This window comes from Astatotilapia calliptera, chromosome 4 (assembly GCF_964374335.1).
Source record: "Astatotilapia calliptera chromosome 4, fAstCal68.1, whole genome shotgun sequence".
NCBI classification, from domain to species: domain Eukaryota; kingdom Metazoa; phylum Chordata; class Actinopteri; order Cichliformes; family Cichlidae; genus Astatotilapia; species Astatotilapia calliptera.
Genome location: NC_137425.1, coordinates 7,981,230 through 8,005,191, shown reverse-complemented (window position 1 = coordinate 8,005,191; position 23,962 = coordinate 7,981,230). Strand labels below are relative to the sequence as shown.

The following is a 23,962-nucleotide window of genomic DNA, read 5'->3' as shown; positions in this document are numbered from 1 at the left end:
CAGCAGCCGCCGAATAATCCTCTTTCTTATCACTTGTTTCGTATGGAAAATGCATTTAACTGATTTGTTCTCTGAAAATAATATTAGCAAACTAATCTCCCGAATAGGCTTAATAAAATGAAAAAAGAGATTGAGACATAATTTAAAAACTAACGAAAGAGAAGGTATCTAAAAGATATATGTAAGATTCATTTGTTGGTATACATTCAACTGTGGGTCATGCACCCCTCACCCCTTTATATGACTTAACAAGATACCCTTTGTCAGTAAAAACATGAAGTTATTATAGAGCACTTTTGCCTTCACGTTACATACAGAGGCTTCACGCACTGCAAGCTTTCTAATACTTAATACTTAAATACCTAATTAAATTACATTTGCAATCAAATAAGACTTATCGCCCTTGATAGTGTTGAGGAGACTCCTTTAGTTTTAGCTTTACGTGTTCATCTTGTCTTATTGCTATGTAACCTGTGCAAAAGGCACATATTACATCGTACTACACTCTCCAGAATTTTTTGCTTATGAAGTAGGTAAAACTGGCTTTGCATGCAATCTCTTGTGACACATGGGACCTATTTTTACTATTCGATTAACCGCAATTCTGTCACATATGGTCTAGTGGGAGCAGTAATAACAGACGTTTGCTCATGGAGGATTTCTGGACTTTTAAAGATTTATTTTTTATCAGTGCTTATATGAACTATCAAAAACAGGGGTACTATGGGAGGAGGGCATGTTTGTTGGCATATTGTTGGAATCATCTCCAGCTTTCTTTAGCAAGTGGTTTCTGACTCTCCTTTGGCACTTTTGATGGATTTTCAGCGAAATGCCTCTTTTGTTGTATTCTTACTGCCCAGTAGTTGCTGCAATGAATAAATAAAGTGAAATATCACAAGGCCGATTTTGGAGTGCTTCACAAAGTGCAGCGGATCTATACGGAGGTTATTTATGGTGAGAACCTCTGAGAGAAGGCTTCTCCTGCTGAATTACTCTGATGATGAATGTTGTAATTTGTCTTGCCACCTCTTTTTCTTTTGGAGGAGAAAGTCTGACATTGTACAGCTTGTGCCAACAGGAGATAGTGTGTAACGATACATTTGCCATGAGGCCACAAGCCATTTATTACAGTACAGGCTTTCAGCATTACAGTACAGTAATGGCAGTGTTTGTGGACATGTGTGCAAAATGCAAGTTCCATCTGGAAAAGGCATTGCCAGTAGTTGCCTGTTACCTAAACTATACTGTTAGGTCAAGCTACATTTTTATGATGAAGAGATGAATTCTAAAGAAAAAAGAAAAAACTCACTTTGTTTGATTTCTAATGAACAGGATAGCAATTCAAACAAATAGTTTCCCCCTTGCTTCAGAGTAAAGTTCTGGAGTCTTGCTCTTTTACCTCATATGTGCACACCATGAAGTTGAATAAATATGGACATGTAAAACACAATTTTTATATCATACATATACATCCCATGTTTCAAAAACAGTTAATTTCCGTGGCTTTTCTGAGTGCAGTGCAGTCATGAATTGCATTACTTGACAGGGATTTTTGTGTTTTTGAGCATGCAGTGATGTCTGCTACAGTGTTATGTATTATCTATAATACACTGGCTGAGGTCACAGCCATTTAGTATCAGTTTTTAATGTTTTTTCTACATTCTCTGTATATTTGTTTTAATCTTGTTATGAAGATGATGAAATTCCCAAATCCTTTGCCATTTTTACATTGAGAAAATAAATTCTTTAAATTGCTGAACAATTTGCTCACAAAGTTGTTAAACCATGTTTACTTCTGAAGACTCAGCCTTATTGCGGTGTTTTTTTTTCTACACAGTCTGTTATTTATTAATCCAATTATCCTTGCAGCCCATCAGGTGTTTTGTTTTATCATTACACAACTTTCTAAGTTTTCCTGTTCCCTCAGTTTTGAAGTATGTTTATGAAACTTAATTCCAAACCACATTACATTTTACTTAATGTTGCCACCTGCAATTGTTTACTTGCTTTCTGAGCATATAAATGATCTGTAGAAAGAGAACTTTTAAGTAAAGTTTGCCTCGCACTACTTCAAACCTCCTTAAGAATTGTTGATCTAACCTAATTTTTCACTCCCTTTTGCTCACAGAACCCCTTCATTCTTTGTTCAATAGATCCAGCAAGGTGCTGGAATCATTCCTCAGAGATTTTGAATCACATTGATATGATAACATCATGCAGTTGCTGAAGATTTGTTGTCTGCACATCCGTGATGTGAATCTTCTATTTCACCACATTGCATCGATGCTCTGTTGGATTGAGATCTGGTGAATTTTGACTTCAGGAAACTCATTGTAGTGTTCAAGAAACCAGCCTGAAATAATCTGAGTTTTGGGACACAGTGTGTTTTCCTGCTGGATACAGTCACCAGGGGTTGGATACTCTGTGGTCATAAAGGGATGGACATTGTCTGCAGCTTGCACTTAGGCATTTTAAGGTGGCATTTAAATGATGCTCAGGCCCAAAGTGTCCCAACAAAATATCCCTCACGCCATTACACCACTACTGTACCCTGAGCCATTGATGCAAGAAAGGATGGATCTATGCTTTCATGTTGTTTACAGCAGTTGTTTCTGCCCTATCATCCAAATGCTGAGGCAGAAATCAAGACTTTTTAGATTAGGCTACGTTTTTCCAATCCTCTGTTTGATGAGCCTGTGCAATTTGCAGCCTCAGCTTCCTGTTCTTAGCTGATAGAAGAAAGATGAAACCTGGTGTTCTCCTCTGTTGGTGTAGCCCATCTACTTAAGGATTTGTTGTGTTGTTTGTTCAGAGTTGCTCCACTGTATATTTTGCTTGTAACGAGTGGTTTGCTTTACTGTTACCTTCCTATCAGCTCAAAGTATTCTGTTTTCTCTATAAACATTAGATATGGTTGTGTGGGAAAATCCCAATAGATCAACAGTTTCAGAAACACTCTGACCAGCCTGTTCTTCAACAAGAATGTCACATTCAAAGTTACTTAAATCACATTTCTTCCCATTTCTGATGCTTGGGTTGAACTTCAGCAGGTCATCTTGCATACATGGCTGAATACATTTAGTTTCTGCCATGTGATTATATTAATTAGATTAGACTGATTAGAAATTTGTATTAGTAAGTTGTTGAACAGGTGTACCTAACAAAGTGGCCAGTGAGTGTATTTAGCTTGAGAATAACAAGAAAAAGTTATTATTCAAACAAATGATTAGCAGATATTTAACAGCGCTTGCTCGTAGGAGGTGATCTGATGTTGGGTTCTTTACCCTGCAGTATAAAGAACCTACAGCCAACAGTTCTAATTTCACACCATATAAATAAACTTGAATTGAACTGAATTGAATAGATATCTGTATCTGAATTATAGCTGACAAAATAACTGGCAGCCACATTCAGCACAGCGCTGATTCATGTTTTGATAATGTTTCATTATCTCACCTAAAGCTCTCGTTTAGCCCAATAGCAGTTGACCTACACCTACATCATCCTGCGTGGATGTGGGTAGAAGTGCATGCACAGCAGAGCAGGTTCAATGTAAGAAATTGTTTTTAAATGAGTCACTTGGACATTTCAGGTAAAACACGTAATATTGCTCTAACGCTTATGAAAGGATGCTAGAAGTTTTTAAATTGGATGAAAAATAATGTGGCTTTTTTTTTCTCTTCACTGAACAGTAGACCTACTACAAACTATGGCATATAGTTTAGGGTGGAGATGGGGTGTGCGTGAGTGACTGATGCATTGCTTAGGTTTTGTTGTTGCCATTGATGGTAAAGAGAAGACGTCAAAAAACAGCCTGTCTTGTTAGCTGTGGTTACTAGTTTTTTACCTCCACTTTGGCAGCCAGCGGTGAAACGTGTCTCAGCAAAATGCTTTAAAGTGCCTTTATACTCATTGTAGGGTTCAGGGCTGAAAAGCCTTGTTCATCTCACAGGGGTCATTTTGGAGGAAGCATTAGCGGTAGATTTGAGAGGGTTCCCTCTGTGTCTGCACTACATTTCATCTACTTGGGGGCTTGAAAAGATCTTTTCTTCTATGGGCATTGTTTGTGAGATTGTAGATGTTACTTTGTGGGGAAGATGGCACCTTACATGAAAGAAGGAATGTAATTATTTACTCCACAGGTCTGCAGAGACATCTGGTGAGACTATAAATAGAATACAACAAAAAAATGAGGAGAAAAGTGTTAAAAATGGTATGATATGAGCAAAGTAAAAGTGAGAGAGACAGCATTATATGGGAGCTCGAATTTTCTGATATCGGTAATTATAAATATTTTCTGACAGGCTGTGTGTGAGTATTTAAAGATGTAAAGCCACTTAGGCTTACAGTGACATTCTCCCTCTTTTTGATTTGATGGTCCTCAGGTTATCTTCTCTTTTGCTTGGACAAGAGACCAGCTTGAAGCTTGAAGGCTTTTAAACAGAACGCTAAGCATACACACAGATGAATACGAATACTGCCATGGTACTCCTGCTACCACTATGTCAAGACTTTATGGATATATTTATACTTTTCAATGTGTGCATTTGAAAAAGATTTTCTGTGATCCACATGCATTTATATTGCTGAGTGTAATTTTCTGTTTGGTTTCACTCGTATGCTGTTCAGCTGCCCACTAGCTTATTTACTTTGACTTTTTTAATGATCATCTTCCTTGTTACTGTTACGTGGTATCATCACCTGCTGAGCGAAGGTGACCAGTGTGCTCAAGCTGAGGAGCCGACACAGTTGGAGCCTGCAAGGTCCAAGACTGAATCTACACATGTGTGGGTAGATTGTTGACCTTTCTCGTTCAGTCTTTATCCCTCTCTCTGTGTGACTGATACCCTTGATTTCAACCTGTGCTGTAAAACCAATCAGAGCAGTACCGTGACCTTCAGTTGGACTGTCTGAAAAGTTTTGTGCTAAAATTGTGACGCACATGTTGTCACATTTCTGTCTGCCAGAACAAACACACAGCTAAATTCAACCTTGCTGGGGGTAGCCTGGCACTGGAGGACATCACTGTTCTGTCATGGAAAAGTAGATGTGCTATCATATTCAACACAATCTTGAAATTTGTACAAGGCATTTCATCACAAGTCACAGCTAAGGTGTCGTCAGAAGAATTTATTCAGTTAAAAAAAGCTCTTCAAGGAGAATGGATTAACACATAAGGTTCATAAATTATGAATTCTTCCACACACTGAGGGGATTAGGTGCACAGCAGGTGGGCAAGTAACTAGCTGTGCATGGCTTTGGTTGATGGGTGCAATGAAAAGTTTATATTTATTTTAAAAGGCATGAAAACCTGACCTTCATGCCATGCTGTCTAGTTGGAGTAGTGGTATGTGTCTACCCCAGAGCCTTTAGCTGGCCTGGGTTGTTGCTCTGTGTGAGACTAGATGTGACAGAAAGGTGGCGGTGGACTTGGTAGGGGTCAGGGATTCTGACAGCTGCACACAGAGCTGCGTAGATCTCGAGACTTGCCTTCTGTCCATTTCCCATTGTTAGAGCCTTCCTCTCTCAACTCTCCTGACTGGCATGCCTGACCAAAGGTGCTTATCCCAAGATGTGACACAACTGAACCCATTACTGTCTCTTGGCATCCCTCTGTAGACCCCTTTTCTATCCACTCATGACACCTGAATCCCCCTTCTGAGCCCTGTGCCCAAACAGAAATGGATCTGGCACAGTGAAGTTGGAAGACAAATGGGAATAATAGATGGGAGGGGAATCACAATTTTCAACACCTACAATAACATGAGAAGGCAGAACCTCTTCAGTAGCACTTTCAGCATCTGTGTTGAGCTTCATTTGATCTAATTTTGATTTGTTGTAAAATCATTATGTTCATTAACAGAAAGCAGCAGAAGTCTGCCTCGCTGCCATCAACCTTAGATGCCTACACGCACACATTCACAGATGTGTAATGACTCACACTCACAGTGGCTCCAGTGTTAGAATGGCACACTCACTTACACAAACAGATGCACATACACAGAGGTGCATTTATGCCGCTGAGCTGCTGCTGAATGGCGGTGCTCTGGGGCTGAACACTGGCTCAGTGTTCGGGGCCAGGTACACCACCTCAACCACTCCAAACAACAACAAACCTTAAAAAGGTTGCTTGTTTAGGTCCAACTGAACTTCTCAGGTAGGGTAGCAGCTAAATCACTTGATCAGAGCCTTCATAATGAGCAGCATTCATGAATATGCAAATATTTTCTTGACTTTTCTCTTTTTTTTGTAGGTGTGCTTTTTTTCAGTAACACCCTGCTTCACATACAGTCACTTACTCACGTTCACATCTGTTAGCTGCTAAACACAACTACAGCCTTTCAGAGGAGATCTGTGGGACCTGCGTATTACATAAAGGCAAAACAGTCATCATTATTGACAGAAGTAAGAGTATTACTCATTTGCTTTCACGGCATCAGGATTATTTATAACTGAGATGACTAGTTTCCCAATCTGGATAGCGTGTTGAGTCTTTGTCCCTTATCACTTTCCGGGCTTTTGAATGTCAGGATTATTGGAGCAATATTCATGTTCACTTTTTTTGTAGCAAGGTTTGGGAATTTACTGTTAAATCCAAGGCAAGGAAGCAGTGAAAAATAAAGCCCACCCCCTCACTGCAAGCTATTTTTATTTGGTTGCTTTTAATAAATGAAAGGCATTAGTTTAAGTAATAATATTTGGGTGCAATGGATTTATCTGAGGCAAAATCTTTAGAGTAACCACTCTCTATAAAAGCTTTTTAGTTGAATTGTAGGACAGTTTGCCCTCACCTTGCTTCAACCTTGGTTGACATATTATTTAGTATTTTTCTAGTGAAAAAAGGGAAGTTAATTATGATATAAGCCATTGCTGAGAGTGTGAATAAGAATGATTCTTTTCATAGCCAAACATGCGCCCACTGTTTGCTCTACCATATAAAATAGCAGGTGGATTTAGCTGTAATTCAAAAGATAAAGCTTGGAATAAAAATGAAAAGCCCTGCTGTCTGTAGCATAAATGTTTGAGCAGTGGGGATATCTTTGGAGAAAATATCAACATCCCAAAAGACAATTTCAGAACAGCAGGTGAAAGATGTTTTTTTTCTGTTGCATGTGTCACCCAAATGTCAGATAGTAACAAATAATGAATATGCAGCTCTAACAGCCATCAAGTTAGACGGGCACCTCACAGTGTTTTGGATCTGCTCTATATCATCTACTTTACATTCATCTGCTGGGGGCTTAGGTTGAACTGACTGTACCTGTAAGATTTGTTGTTCCATCACAGTAGCATTTTTCTTCCAGTGAGCTTTCCTTATGGAAAATTATTGACAATGAAAACTATCACGGTCCTGAGTTTTTGTGTAGTATTTACTGAGTTTGGTTTGTTTAGATTATTGACAATCTTTCTTGTTTTTGTGGTTTCCAGAATTTTCCTGAGTTTGCCTCCCTCTGTTTGGTCTGTGTGCTAATCGCTTTATCTCATTTCAACTTCCTGTTATACATTGGGAATTACACTGGCTCTTGATCCATCGGATTCTTGTTTCCATGTATGTCTGGTTTTTCTCCTTGTCATTATCTTCCACACCCCCGCTGGTTTTACCTGTGTCTACCTTGATTTAGACTTCTGTGGTGAATCATTGTTTAGCCTACAATGCAGTCTATGTAACTGGCTGATATTGTTTCCGGGACTTATCCTTGTGCTGGTGCTTTATGTGTTAATTACCTTGTGGTTATGTCCTGTTATATATGTTTTATATGCGGTGCCAGCCAATAGAAACAAATAAAATGTTGAGACCTCTTTCCCTCCTAGGTCTCCAGTCTTTGTTGTGGTCAAATATTTGTCCCTCACTTCATTGTATATTCCTTCAATCCCATTCTAGTTGTTTTAGCAATCTTCCCTTAGGATTTTTTGAGCATTTGTGATTATATATATTGATTTTTGATGAGTAGTGACATTGTAAAGCGCTTTGGGTGCCTTGAAAAGCGCTTTATAAATCCAATCCATTATTATGTTTAGGTGATGGTCATTTTCCCACTGATAAATTCAAAGACTATGGTGAAAAAACAGCCAAAATGCACAGGAGGAACTGAATGTACTGAACAGGCCAATCATAATAACTGTGGGGTGCATCAACGTGATGCTGTTACATTTCTGGGGCAGTGAATGGAGCTGGATAGTGTAGTGGTAAGACTACACACCTTTGGAGCGGGAGTTGCAAGTTTGATTCCCACCCGGTGTCCAGTAAGGGTCCTGGCTAGACCCCCATGCTAAAACAAGCCCTGGAATGGCCTGGCTACATCCGCAGCTTGGACACAAGCATTTCACTACATGCCGTACCCTGTATGACTGTGTATGTGACAAATAAATATTGTTTGAATGTCAGGTTTTGTTGTAGGGTTTCACAGGGCTTTGCAGTTTTGAGATTGTCAGCCTGAACCTACAGCAGCATAACTAATATGATGAAAGGTATTGTTATCCTTACAATAAAATGAACATTTTAAACCTGATCTTTAGTCCATAATTTCCCCCCAGGGCAAACTGGGAGCTGGCTCTAAAGGAAATGAACCGGATAGGTTAACGATCCACCTTACTGCACTTTTCAAAATGCTCGACATGTAGCAAGTGGGTAAACCTGCACAAATGATCTTTTGGGATAAAATAGTACCATGAAGTCTTTAAGATATGATGGGGCCTGATTATTCAGCACTGTGTATGTTGATGAGAAGGACTATAAATTATGAGTTTAACAAGGAGCCACTGAAACCAGTATGAGAGGAATATTGTCACTGTTTTTGTTCGCTGTTAGTACATTTTACTCATGCCTGTCAGCTATTTGTGTAATGTTTGTGCTTATTGTTAACAGTGTGCCTAAATGAGATAGTGTTTTTGTGGATTGTGTGTTTTCAGTTTGCTTTCATATGTAATTCCTATGAAAACAATCATCTGTTTTATATCCAGCACAGCAAACAGCTCTTCTCCTGCCCCCAACAGCTATCAGAGTCATTACAGCCTGCAGGAGGTGGTACCAAAGCTTCCTCCACCCCACCAAGCCACCAACCCCTGCCTCTATCTCTCATTGATCAGGGTGGAAAGACATGTAATCCATGCTGATCACAGTAACCTCCACCATCTGGAGGGCTGACTCTGAGGCACACACTCTTGTTTTACTGTGTCTCTTATTGAACCATGCAGGCTGTGATGAGGGTGGGGGGCTGGATATTGATGGGTGAGGCTCAGGTCACCACAGATAGCCTCATAGCACTTCTGGTACCGAAGATGAGCCTGTGATGGCACTATTGACGTAGCAGCTGACTCAGAATTGCTCATATCATTCAACTGCCCTCTTTGATCTACGTCTACCATATCCTCACAATGAACCAGGGCTTAGCAAACCTATCAGTGGGGGCCTGGTCTTGGATTAGAAGTCAGATTATCAGGCTCTTACCATATGAAGCCTTAGCCGCTCTAGAAAATCGAGATTGTTTATTCTTTCCACAGTCTCAGTATGCTTTCACACTGTTTACTTTGTGTCGTCAGTGTGTGCACTTTTTCCAGCGGTATCTGTCTCTATCCATTTTCTCATTTACAGCTGAGGTGATTTTCATTTCTGCGTTGCAGGAGTGTGTGGGTGATGTGCGTTTGCACTCTGCTGGAGGCCCCTTATCCTCCATGTCAAACTGGTGGGCCACGAGTGGATGAAGAAAGCAAGGCCAGCTCTCTGCTCTTTGAGATTCCTTATTAACTCCACTTCCTCCGGTTCAAAATCCCTCTTAGCCCTGCAGCAGCAGCCGAGACATCAACTCTTAACTCGCGCAGCTGACGCACATATCGACTCGCTGATCCACTAAATCACTTCGGTTAACAGAATTGATTCACTGTCTTTCTCTCCATTTCTTACCTGTTTGGCAAGTTCCTGCATCTATAGTACTTCTGACATATCCTGACTTGAGCCGTACATATTAAAAGACTCATTCTACTAATGATTCAGTGTGTATGTTAAGTCAGTGAGGAGGCAAAAGCTGAGGGTACAGGGAGCTCCACTTGTACTATATTACTCATCAGCTTGGCTTTGTCTCCCACCAGTTCAATTTAAGCCATCCCAAACTCACGCTAGCCTGATAGACCCTATAATTGAACTATATATTTCTTCCTTTCAGTAAAAAGAAGAATGGGAATCTTTCAGTGCTCTGCTCCTGGGAGCATTTTTGCTGACAAAACAGGGTCTACTGGGGTTGGGCTAACAATTGCAAAGACACTGCTGTCACAGAGTGTGCACAACACAAGATAAAGAGAGCGGAGGAATGCATGCACTTGCTCTCTGAAAAGCCACATACAGTCCTTTTCAAGCCAAAGCAAGGAAAAAGATACCTGAAAGTACAGATACGACTTAATAACTCCAAAAGATTGTAGATAGCTGATGTCAACAGAGGCTAACATCTAAATAAAGCTTATATATACCCCTTTTATTTTAAACAGTTTAACTACAGGTTGTTTCACTACACAAACTCCAGCTGTACTTTCTCACTCTTTCCTTTGATTGTGTCCACACAAACTGCTGTGTTCACATAGTCCCCCCTCTTCTCATTCACTCCACTACCTCATCACCATTTTGCAGTCTGTTTACTGTTATAAATATTCAAAAATGTTATCCCGTCAATATGGCAATTTCTTGTTGTGACATCAGATTCGGCATCAAAAAATCGCCAATGTAGAAGTTAGAAATTCTGATATCAAAACAAAACCGTTCTCTTTTTGACCAACGGTCATTTGCAATACTGAAAAAAGCTCAGAGGTTCCTGAGGGTCTTCATTCTCTCAGTGAAGTGAGCAGGGTGCTACAAGATCTGCAACCCAGGGATGCCTCAGTGACTGTCTTTGAAGAATCAAAACAGTGCACTGTTCTTCTTCAGACAAATTGAACCCCCAAGTCCGCAGGAAATCAATAGCTAGGAAACTGAGGTGAAAGCGAAAACAGTGTAGATCTGCTGTTTTTCACGGCAAACTAGGAGAGGAAACATGAGTATATCTGAAGCTGTGAACCTGAGGACATCTGATCCCTTTCCGTGCACTTCTAAACAAGTATGTTGACAGTGAATGCACATAAACCCCAACTTCGACAAACATGGCTCGCACAAATCAACATCACAGTAGCAGCAGCTTAGTTTTCATCTCTGGACAGCAGCAAACCTTTTCCCCCACCTACACTGAGGTGGCAAAAATATCCATGTCAGTCTCATTATGGAAATTTCTGCAGTCCTTTATTAAAGGCTATGTGGCTGTTACTGAGTGAGCACAGATCTATTCTAGGACAGATCCCTGACAAGTAATCAAAGGTGATTAACCACAGGTGTGGCAAACCCATTACACCTCAATCAGTTTATTCAGTATCTTAAGTAGCTTCTGAAATGCAAATTGACAATCGGCTGTACCAGGACTGTCCAGGTGCCAAAACTGGTTCATCAGAAGCTTCACTTTGGTCCACTCAATGGTTTTGTCTAAGTGGGAAAATTGCAGTGAAGCCATTTATTTGTTTATTTTAGAAATATATTAGTATATATAGTGTGCCAACAAGATGCCAGCGTTACTAAAGAGGAGTCATGTATATCAAGGAATGAAGAAAGCCTGTGTGCAAGTAATCTCTAAAGGTGAAAAGGTTAGGGTTCAGACTCTTCTAAAGTCTGCATTTGAGACTTTTTTTCTAGTCCTAGCTCTGCATGATGTCATTGAAATGAAATTTATTGGTCATCTGAGGCACACAGCTCTGTGAACTCAGAAACCCCACGCCAAGTTCAAGTTCCAGTACAAGATAAATAAATACTTTTTGAACCATTAATTACACAAAACTACTCCAGTGGAGCCCTGGAATAAAATGAAACAGAGTAGAACAGGTTCACTTTAAATGAAGTACAAAGAATTGGAGGTGAAAAGCAGCAATAAAAATTCATATCGTTGTCGCTGAGTTATATCCTCCCCAACTCAAGCTAGATTAAACCTATAGTGCTTTACAAAAAAGGGATCTAAAATATGTCTGAATCTGAAATATCTCTCAATTGAATCCAGGATAATTGACTATGAACTTGAACCTTCAAGCCTTTTCAGACTAAATGAAATATGCTAAAATACCTAAAATGACATCAACTTTTAGACAACCTTTTACTTTTACCTGAATGATTTTTCTCTGAAAGCAGGATAGAACTTGTTAAATGTTTACAACAGTGTGCTCAGTCATTGCCTGAGATGGATCTCGACAGCCTTCCCACATCACAGCTTGTACCAAGGCACTCCTCCTTCATGGTAAACTTTACTGTGGCACATGAACACACAGCTCGCATATTTAACCCCAAAAACCTACTCCAAAAACCTGCTTGTATGGGAAACTAACCCCTCACAAGGCAGCAAGAACATAGAGAACACCCTTGTTCCCATACTGGCTCAGGACAGAGAGGTTCTGGAGCCTTCAGAGGGTTTAAAGTTGAAGGACGGGATTGGTAGGAAAAACATACACTGGAGCTCTGTATTTCTGTAACTTCCTCCTCCACCTTCCTCTGGAACAACCCTCGCTCCTGCTTCGTCTTGTTCCTGCTGTCCACTTACAGTAGACAGTGGTATCCCTGGTATCCCTGTTTTGTTTTTTCTTTTTCTTTTGCTTGTTTCTCAAGTCTATTCCAGACTCCTAAGCCACTGTGCATGAGCCAAGCTCATCACACTTTGCAACAGTGAGCTCAAGTCTTTCTAACAGTGTGGAAATAAATCTTTAAACCAGGAAAAACAGTGAGTGAAAAGTGAGATGAAGCCTGTCTTTAAAAGAGAGGAGCAATGGGCCCTGAGGGCACTTCTCAGCTTGCATGTAAACCTGCTAGCCCTTGCTTTTCAACATGCCAAAAGAGGTGTTACATAAATGACAGAACATTCTCAATGGCTACTTTTTGTATGCTAAAAGCCTTCTCCCAGGTTGGTGTTTATGTTAATGATTTTTGTCAGGGTTTTGAAGTGCCTGAATGACGAGCAGCTAGCCTAGAAACGAAGGAGCAGCTCTGACCTTGGCCCACTTCAGGGATTCGCTCTGGTTTCTGACTAATAGAGTACGCACTATTCTTTCTCCCACAACATGCACTCAAAATAGCTCTGGCATGCTCCATTAAGCAACATTTTAATTGTTAACATGGCATACTCTGTCCTTGGCACACATTAACTACTTCATTTAAATGTCAATCCCCATTAAAGAAGGAGTGAGGAGATAATTGTTTTAACTGGGAACAAGTATCTATTAGCATCTCAGGGAGTTAAAGTGCAACCACACATGTTAACAGTGTTTTGGCCCTCTAACGGCTGTCAGAACTCCTCCTACTGTAGTAAAAGACAAGTCCAACAAATGTATCCATCAAGATATATTCAGTTGTCAATTAAGAAATGGCAAGATTTTGGCACAAAGCCTATGTAACTAAGTTTGAAAGACTTGCATATTCACCATGGATGTATAGCTTAAAGCTGAGTTATTTAAAAAAAAAAAAAAAAAGAAAGAAAGGAAAAAAGAGATTGTCCAGCTGAATGTGACATTTATCGTGTTGTACTTTGACTTTATTTAATGTTCAAGTTAAATGGTTTATAAATTCTTTGAGATGCACTGTTTCTCTCAGGGGCTCCCTTGATCTTATCCAACAGGCGATACCGTTAAATTGCTCAATCAGTTGTCACCATCCCAGCATCAAAGAGTTGGTCACAAATTATTTTGCAGAATAACAAGCACCTTACATAAACAGCCAGAGATAAGCCAACATTACACATGCACTGTAGCACAGGGGCCTCATTTATAAAACAGATTTACAAAGAGTTTTGATCTCAGGTTTAGTTTGAGAAGGAAGCAGTGTACAAGTACTCATGAAACCTTCCTTTCACTTGGAATTTATAATGCAAGGGGCTTTCTTGCCAGTTATGTGGTGAAGTTTTATATACATCCAAGCAAATGGTGCATTCACTGCAATGGTGATACACTACCCACCTGCATGTAGCTGTAGTGCCTCTTCACCTCACTGTGCAATACCTTTTGTGCAATACTTTTGTAAATAGTCAACGGTGCAATAGACTCAATACTTGAAATGTGCAATTCACTTGTATTTTTATTTTTATTCCTATTTATTCTATTTATCCCCTTCGTATATTTTATTTATATTGTCTCTGTATTTATATATATGTGTGTGTGTATAACTCTGTAACTTCTGTCGGTGCTGTGCTTTTTTGGAAATCGAATTTCCCAGAGGAACCCACCCGAGGGATTAATAAAGTTCTATCTAATTCTAATTCTAATTCTAATGTTTTACTCTGTTTGTTAACCCACGATTTTTGTCTACCGAACAGAACATGTTTTGCTTGAATTTACTCTCATCTATGATTTTTTGTCCGTGGTTATTCTTGACTAATCTTAAATGGACAAATGACAAATTTGCTACTTCCTCATTTGCAACATGGCAAACACAGCAAACAGCTAATAGAGCAGAGCTGGGCAGTGTGTGAATGAGTAAAGAAAAAACTAATTATAACAAATGTTAATGAAGTCTATTGAATTTGTTTATGTGCCTAAAAGAAGAATATTGGTCTATATATCAGAATTTGGGGCCCTATATCTGTCAAGTTTATCTGTTCTGATAAACTTGAACTTGTCTTGACATTGCTCAGCACAGTTGTATGTGAAGTCACTTGTCCTAGTCTGTCAGATTAGGCTTTTAATGGACTTTACCTTGCCAGCACCCTAGCACAAATTCTCTGTGATGTCTGAGCTCATGTGAAAATAGAGCAAATAACTGCCTGGAGAATTCATAGTGGTTGAGTGGATGTCATGCATCTTGCCTTTTGCATGCTTTACCCAGCTACCACCGTTTGCCTAAACCAAACAGTTTACTTCCAGTAATGAGATTGTGTGTTTGTCATCTGACCATGTTCTGTTGTGTGCTAAAAGTGAGACAAATGCAACTACCGCACCAGAATTTTTCAATATAGTTCATGTATAAATATGATAAGGAATAAGGAACTCTCTTTCAAGAGAAAAAACAAATCCAGTTGACATGGCCCTGACCTCTATGTTATCAAGTCAGTTTCTTCTATCTCTTTTATGTAATCTCAGACTGAGCCTAAATCCTGTGAAAAATATTGTCAGGGTGTCCAGCATGCTTGTAACAACCAGTAAGTTGAAAATGTGTATGCAAGTATTATTATTAAAGCATGTAGTGTTAGTGCCTAAAACCTTTGCATGCAGTTCTATAATATGTACTGGAAAATAAGTAGTTGAATGAAACATTTAAATCCTTCATATATATATATATTTTTTTACCTCTGCCCCATGCTAGCATAAAGTGTTTTTGTATACAGGATGTCAGATTTGTAAAGACAAGGAATTTGGGGCGTGTCCAAAGCTATTTGATCATCTGAGAAACACTTTGTTTGTAATGTACTGGCCGCTTTAGGAAGTAACGTATTGAGAACTGAAAAGAAACACGTCTCAAAATCCACTGGAGTAAATGTGGTTTCATTAATATCATTATTTAGTTTTTGTGCAGCTGGAAAGCTTGGCTATTGGAATGAAGGTGATCACATTCATTATAATGTAGTGACAAAACAGAAGCTTGTGGCGGATGTTTGTTTCCAAGTGTGTACAGTTCCTCCCTTCCTTCCCCTAACTGTCGCCCTAGGCATTACCCTGAGTAAAAACTTCCACGGTTGGCTACTCCCTCTTTCATCCCTCCTGGCATACCCTTCATATCCCCCCCCCCCCCCCCCCCCGACTTCCCCCTCTCTCTTCAGCTTGTAGCCTGCTCAGCTGTGTGGGGACACAAACCTCATTCCCCCTGGAGAACAATAACGCTAGCATTAGGTTTTGCACAGAGTGGTGCCAGCCCAGGGGTCTGGCACGCAGTCGTCCACTGCTGCAAACAGAGGCACACATACATTGAATCCATTCCCAGCAGTGCAGTACCAGATGGATGGCAAACAGGGATGCTTCCAGGTCCAAATCACCTCCTGCAGCTGGATGATAGAGTCCCACAACAGGGAGTAGTGGCAGTCAGGGACTGGGACCTGTTTTTGTGTTTCCTTCATTCCCATTAGCTGGCATGTAGGTCTTTGAACAGACTAAATTATATTGTATTTCATGAGGCTTTTTTAATTGTTTTGTTTGTTGTGCATATTTTTCTGGAGATCTAGCTGTTTATTATGCACATCTGATAATGGGTAATGCATCGGTGGCTGGCTGCCTAATGACTTAGATAGGTAGAGGTGCTCATATTGGCAAGCGAGCATAGTGTTGTCATGGGGATGATGTGTGGGCCTCTCCTCCTGTACTGGAGTGAACCAGTGAGCAGTGCTTGACTGCCCACCACCAAAAGGCACACATACACCACACACATACATGCTTGCACACACACACATATAGGACCAACAACATTGCAGTACTAGCAGAGTGGATGAATCAGCGAGCTTTCGAGCATCTCAAAGAGGAGGTGGAGAGGAGGTTGTCTAGGTTGATCTTGTCACTGAGCGCAAGCAACAATGAATCAGTGTTACCTCTGTTTTAATCAACACACTTGGGCTACAAATGACTCACACATGAAAATGCGCATCATTTGCATTGCTGGTTGTTTGCCATTTTAATGCTAATATGTCTTTCAGTGTGCACCAACCTACTTGAGCACCCTTCATCATCCAGCGTTTCTTTTTATAGCATCTCTTTTTCTCCATCTGTCTATCTCTTGCTTTCTCAACCCCTCCACCCACCTATCTATTACTCTTCAGCCCCCATTTCTGCTTGCTGCCAGGCTCCCATGTCTCCCATTAGGAAAGGAAATGAGGCGAGGTACTGATGCAAATATCTTGGACCCCTTGCTGCTCCCTGACTCATCACCCAGAGACAGAAACAAGGAGAGAGGGAGCGGCAAGGAGAGGAGGAAACGGGTAAAGGGTGGAAGGGCACAGCAATTAGACAGAAAACAGACATATGTACACAAAACTGTTAAATGGTACACAGTGGAAAAAGTGTAAAAAGACTGTTCCTCTCTGTGAAGTTTATTATAATGCTGAAAGCTTTCTACAGCAAAGCTGAACAGTAAAGACACAAACGAGAAGATTCAGTGCATTACTTCTCTATCTCACTCTCAATCTTTCTTTTTTTGTGGAGTAGCTGTGCAATCATTCAGCCTGCAGTGCTATTTCAGCAGTTCTGAGGGGTCATTCTTTTTCTCTGCCTCCCTGCCTTTTCTATCACTACCTCACTCGATTGTTTTGTAGATTATATTGCAAAGTGCTCAGCAATGCAGGCTGCTATTCATTATTATCCATTGCTATGTGCTTTCGTGGCTAGCGAGGATCTGAAGAGAGTAGATTTGGGTTTATAGCGGCGCTACTGCAGTGCACTGTACGTGTAATTGTGCACACGTTTTTCTTTTACTGTGTAGTCTGTGTGTTAGAGGCAAGCAAGATGAAAGATTTTAATGAATTAGTCAAAAGATTGCAAAACATAAAAATGTATTAGGCATCTGGCAGCCTCCACATACTTAGTAAAGCACTGTCAGGCAACCAGCTGTAGGTGAAACACCAGTCAGCACATTCACTGTGTGATTATCAGAAGCTGTTATTGCTATAATATTCAGTCCAAAAAAATTTTAATGTTCAGCTCAGGGATGTTACCTGTCGCTTTCCTTATCTGAAGGATTATGGAAATGAGGGGGAGCGTTGCCGTGTCACAGAAACATCCAAAATAGTGACAGTAGAGATAACTAAGTTTTTAGTTGCCCCAAATAAATACGTGTACTTTCACTACAATGAATTAAACATTTAAACTGGAAGCTGTCCCTGTTTTTAGTGTTTGATCTCAGGGCATTATCTGGATGCAGGCAGAAGATAAAGGATCTTATAAAAACCCTGAAATTAAAGCTGTTGGCAGGTAGCATGAGCATTTAGATAATCACACAGGTTATAAGCAAATCCATTCAAAATTATCTTGATTTTTTTTTCCAGCACTGAAATAAAAGTGAGGCACCTAAAGGTTTCGTTCTGTGGACTACTGAATGAAATCAGCTCAGCTACATTTTCTCTCTAGCTAGCTCTCGAGATAGGATGCGACATCTCATCATTGGAAACAAAGTAAAGCCTAAAATTAAACAAGACTAAAAAGGATGCTAGTAGCTCTGTTTTATTGTGTTTTAGTTGGGTTGAGGAATTGTGTATTAAATGTTACTGTACACTGACTGGTCTAATAGTTTTTATATTTTAGACCAAGGTCATAGACTTCAGGGTTGTGCCCAGATATTCAAATATTCATTCACTGGACTTACAGTGGGGCAAAAAAGTATTTAGTCAGCCACCGATTGTGCAAGTTCCCCCACCTAAAATGATGACAGAGGTCAGTAATTTGCACCAGAGGTACACTTCAACTGTGAGAGACAGAATGTGAAAAAAAAATCCATGAATTCACATGGTAGGATTTGTAAAGAATTTATTCATAAATTAGGGTGGAAAATAAGTATTTGGTCACCTCAAACAAGGAAAATCTCTGGCTCTCACAGACCTGTAACGTCTTCTGTAAGAAGCTTTTCTGTCCCCCACTTGTTACCTGTATGAATGGCACCTGTTTGAACTCATCATCTGTATAAAAGACACCTGTCCACAGCCTCAAACAGTCAGACTCCAAACTCCGCCATGGCCAAGACCAAAGAGCTTTCGAAGGACACCAGGAAAAGTATTGTAGACCTGCACCAGACTGGGAAGAGTGAATCTACAATAGGCAAGCAGCTTGGTGTGAAAAAATCAACTGTGGGAGCAATCATCAGAAAATGGAAGACGTACAAGACCACTGATAATCTCCCTCGATCTGGGGCTCCACGCAAGATCTCATCCCGTGGGGTCAAAATGATCATGAGAACGGTGAGCAAAGATCCCAGAACCACACGGGGGGACCTGGTGAATGACCTGCAGAGAGCTGGGACCAAAGTAACAAAGGTCACCATCAGTAACACACTACAACGGCAGGGAATCAAATCCCGCAGTGCCAGACGTGTTCCGCTGCTGAAGCCAGTGCATGTCCAGGCCCGTCTGAAGTTTGCCAGAGAGCACATGGATGATACAGCAGAGGATTGGGAGAATGTCATGTGGTCAGATGAAACCAAAGTAGAACTTTTTGGTATAAACTCAACTCTTCGTGTTTGGAGGAAGAAGAATACTGAGTTGCATCCCAAGAACACCATACCTACTGTGAAGCATGGGGGTGGAAACATCATGCTATGGGGCTGTTTTTCTGCCAAGGGGACAGGACGACTGATCCGTGTTAAGGACAGAATGAATGGGGCCATGTATCGTGAGATTTTGAGCCAAAACCTCCTTCCATCAGTGAGAACTTTGAAGATGAAACGAGGCTGGGTCTTCCAACATGACAATGATCCAAAACACACCGCCCGGGCAACAAAGGAGTGGCCTAGCCAGTCTCCAGACCTCAACCCCATAGAAAATCTGTGGTGGGAGTTGAAAGTCCGTGTTGCTCGGCGACAGCCCCAAAACATCACTGCTCTCGAGAAGATCTGCATGGAGGAATGGGGCAAAATACCAGCTACTGTGTGTGCAAACCTCGTAAAGACCTATAGTAAACGTCTGTGAAGGTTCTCAGTCATCCAGGTCATCGTAGTCAAAGGAGCTTGGAAAGAAAAGCGTCTGGACTTCTTTAAGTTACTTGAAGATGTTTCACCTGTCATCCGAGAAGCTTCTTCAGTTCTAAGGTCAAATGGTGGAGAGTCCCAGATATAAACCTAGTGGGAGTAACCCCCCACAGAGGGACAAAAGGACCCCCCGATGATCCTCTAATCGCCTGAGCCAAGGTGTGAAACTGGGCGTGGGTCCCAATCAGCCAGAGTTTTGGGTGTGTTCATTGTGAAACCTGGCCCCACCTTATCATGCGAATTCCTGAGGTCAGATGGCCCAGGATGTGAGTGGGCGTTAAGGCCTCTGGGAAGGGATCTCAAAACTGGATTATAGATGGCAGACAGTTGGTGTCGTAAACCCCCGCCTCTGTTCAAAGATGGTCGCTCACAGTGGACATAGATGGCTTCTTTCACTCCTCTTTCGAACCATCTGTCCTCTCTGTCCAAAATGTGAACATTGGCATCCTCGAAAGAGTGTCCTTTATCCTTAAGATGCAGATGGACTGCTGAGTCTTGTCCTGTGGAGGTGGCTCTTCTGTGTTGTGCCATGCGCTTGTGAAGTGGCTGTTTGGTCTCTCCAATGTAGAGGTCTGAGCATTCCTCCCTGCACTGTACAGCATACACCACATTGTTAAGTTTGTGTTTTGGCGTTTTGTCTTTCGGGTGAACCAGTTTCTGTCTGAGCGTGTTGCTGGGTCTGAAATACACTGGGATGTCATGCTTGGAGAAAACTCTCCTGAGTTTCTCTGATACACTGGCTACATAGGGGATGACAATGTTGTTGCGTCTGTCCTTCTTATCCTCCCTCGCTGGTGTCTGGTCTTCTTTTCTGTGCCTCTTTGCTGACTTTAAGAACGCCCATTTAGGATAGCCGCACGTTTTGAGTGCTTCCTTTACATGTGTGTGTTCCTTCTTTTTACCTTCAGGCTTAGAGGGAACACGTTCTGCCCGTTGGTGTAGGGTCCTAATTACTCCAAGTTTGTGTTCCAAAGGGTGATGGGAGTCAAAGAGGAGGTACTGGTCCGTGTGTGTGGGCTTCCGGTAAACTTCGATGTTGAGTTTGCCGTTCTCTTCAATGTGCACGGCGCAGTCCAGGAAAGGCAAACAGTTGTCCTTTGTGTCTTCCCTGGTGAACTTGATGTTTTTATCCACAGCGTTAATGTGCGCAGTGAAGGATTCCACTTCTTGTGTCTTGATTTTGACCCAGGTGTCGTCCACATATCTGTACCAGTGGCTGGGTACTCTTCCTTTGAAAGAGCCAAGAGCCTTCCTTTCCACTTCCTCCATGTAAAGGTTGGCTACAATAGGTGACACGGGGGAGCCCATGGCACAGCCATGTTTTTGTCTGTAAAAGCCTTCGTTGTACTTGAAATATGTAGCGGTGAGGCAGCGGTCTAACAGTGTGCAGATCTGATCGGGTGTGAAGTTGGTCCTGTCCTCCAAGGAGCTGTCTTCTTGTAGTCGTTTTCTGACAGTCTCCACGGCCTCCGTGGTGGGTATGCAAGTGAAAAGAGAGACTACATCAAAGGACACCATGGTTTCATCTGGATCCAGGGTAAGTTTCTGGACCTTGTCGGTGAAGTCGGTGGAGTTCTTGATGTGGTGTGGGGTGTTCCCCACGAGAGGCGCAAGGATGGTAGCAAGGTGTTTAGCAATGTTGTAAGTGGCTGAGTTTATGCTACTGACTATGGGTCTGAGTGGGACAGCTTCCTTGTGGATCTTGGGAAGTCCATAGATGCAGGGTATGGCATCCCCTGGGTAAAGGCGGTGATATGTAAGGCGGTCAATAATTATGTCCTTTTCAAAGTCTTGAAGGCAAGACCATCTTTGAACAGAGGCGGGGGTTTACGACACCAACTGTCTGCCATCTATAATCCAGTTTTGAGATCCCTTCCCAGAGGCCTTAACGCCCACTCACATCCTGGGCCATCTGACCTCAGGAATTCGCATGATAAGGTGGGGCCAGGTTTCACAATGAACACACCCGAAACTCTGGCTGATTGGGACCTATAGTAAACGTTTGACCTCTGTTATTGCCAACAAAGGTTATGTTACAAAGTATTGAGTTGTATTTTTGTTATTGACCAAATACTTATTTTCCACCCTGATTTACGAATAAATTCTTTACAAATCCTACCATGTGGATTCATGGATTTTTTTTTCACATTCTGTCTCTCACCGTTGAAGTGTACCTCTGGTGCAAATTACTGACCTCTGTCATTATTTTAGGTGGGGGAACTTGCACAATCGGTGGCTGACTAAATACTTTTTTGCCCCACTGTATATACCACGTCAGCTGACTGTTGTCTTTAAGGACAGTTACACTTGCAGAGATATGCAAACTGAAAACTACTTTTTTATTTTGAGTTGCAAACAATTAAGGTGGGCTCTACGAACATCTTTTATTGTGTTTTAGTCTATCGCCCTCCTGGCCCTGCTATTGAGTTCTTAAAGGATTTTATGGACTTCTTATCTTCTATTATCAAGCTGGAGAAAGTTTCAATTCTTGGGGATTTTAACATTCATATTGATGATGCCTCATCTAACTCTGCAGCTGAACTTTTATATCTGAGTCTTTTAACTTTGTCCAACATGTCTCTGGTCCAACCCATTTAAAAGGCCATACCTTGGACCTTGTCTTGTCCTTGGGCCTCAACATTGTCAATGTGTTTGCTGAGGATGTACACTTGAGTGATCATAATTGTATCTTTGTTTAATTTAATTTTAGCTCGAAACAAACACCTGTGTAGTTAACTCATAGACGCATAATAACTGGGACTACTGCTGAGAGGTTCTCCATTATGTTTGACAGTTCTCTATTTTTTATCGGAAACGATGTAAATACTCTTATTTGGTCCTTTAACAGGGAATGCACACCCATCTTGGATCAAGTGACACCTATTAAAACAAGCTCGGCCTTACAAAAGAAGACATGCCCCTGGATAAATGATTCGATCTTAAACTTAAGGAGAATATGCCGCAAAACGGAACGACTGTGGAAGAAAACCAAACTTGAAGTACACAGGCTCCATCTTCGAGATCTCATGCTCTCCTTAAATGATACAGTGAAAACTGTTAGATCAGAATATTTTTCCCGACTCATATCAAAAAATAAGAGAAATCCCAAGTTTCTTTTTGATAAAATCAGTGCTATTGTATCCCCAGATGTGAGACCTTTAGATGTACACTCTAAAGTAGATAGTAATAAACTACTCCTATTTTTTTTTTTGGATAAGATTAAAGAAGTCAGTGCTAAAATCTCCCCAATGCTTTCTTGTTCTCCAAGTGAGGCACTCGCTTTGTACTCCTGGTCAACTTTTACAACTGTAACATATGATGAAAGAGCAGTCCTGGTGGACAAAATGAAGCTGTCCTCAAGCCCCTCAGATATTATCCCCACTAAGCTTTTCATCAGTGCTTTTGACACCATTGGTCCTTGGGTTGTGAACCTTTTTAATGTTTCTCTTCAGACTGGGGTGTTCCCCAGCTTTGTTAAACATACCATTGTGGAACCAAGGCTCAAAAAACCCAACCTGGACCCAACACTACTTCAGCATATAAGACCTATCTCCAAACTCCCATTTATGTCAAAACTCCTTGAGAAGGCAGTCGCTGTCCACCTTACAGCATACTTGGAGAAATATAACACCTATGACTGTTTTCAATCTGGGTTCCGTAAATTGCATTCCACTGAGACAGCACTACTGAAAGTCACTACTGATATTATGATGTCCGGAGATCACACAGTGCTAGTCTTGTTAGACCTCACCTCAGCCTTAGATACAGTCAATCATACCATCCTGATAAGCAGACTGAGCGACCTGGTTGGGATGTCTGGCTCTTTTCTAGACTGGTTTTCATCATATATATCTGAAAGGAGCTTTAGTGTGTCTGCAAACCACATCATGTTGGAATCTACAGAGTTGTTGTGTGGAGTTCCTCAGGGCTCTGTACTGGGACCTATTTTGTTTTTAATATACATTCTTCCTTTAAGCCAGATAATACAGCAGTTTCCTGAAGTATCTTATCATTTTTTTTGCTGACGATATTCAGCTATATTATTCATTTAAGCCTGCTCACGCTCATAATCTCTCCGATCTGATTGACTGTTTAGCCAACATTAAACAATGGTTGAACAATAATTGCTTACAGCTAAACCTGGCTAAAACAGAAACTTTGATTATTGCACCAGACAGTGCAATACCTGATATTAAACGGCGACTGGGTGACTTAGGTTCCTCACAGAAACACAACCTGAAGAAACCTGGGTGTTATTTTTGATGA

The 23,962-nt window shown here is 41.0% G+C and overlaps 1 protein-coding gene across 3 annotated transcripts in view; it reads left to right on the top strand.

Moving 5' to 3' along the window:
* The window catches only part of znf385c (zinc finger protein 385C), a 147,255-nt gene that overhangs the window by 576 nt on the left and 122,717 nt on the right, over positions 1-23,962 (top strand). The window lies entirely within an intron of this gene.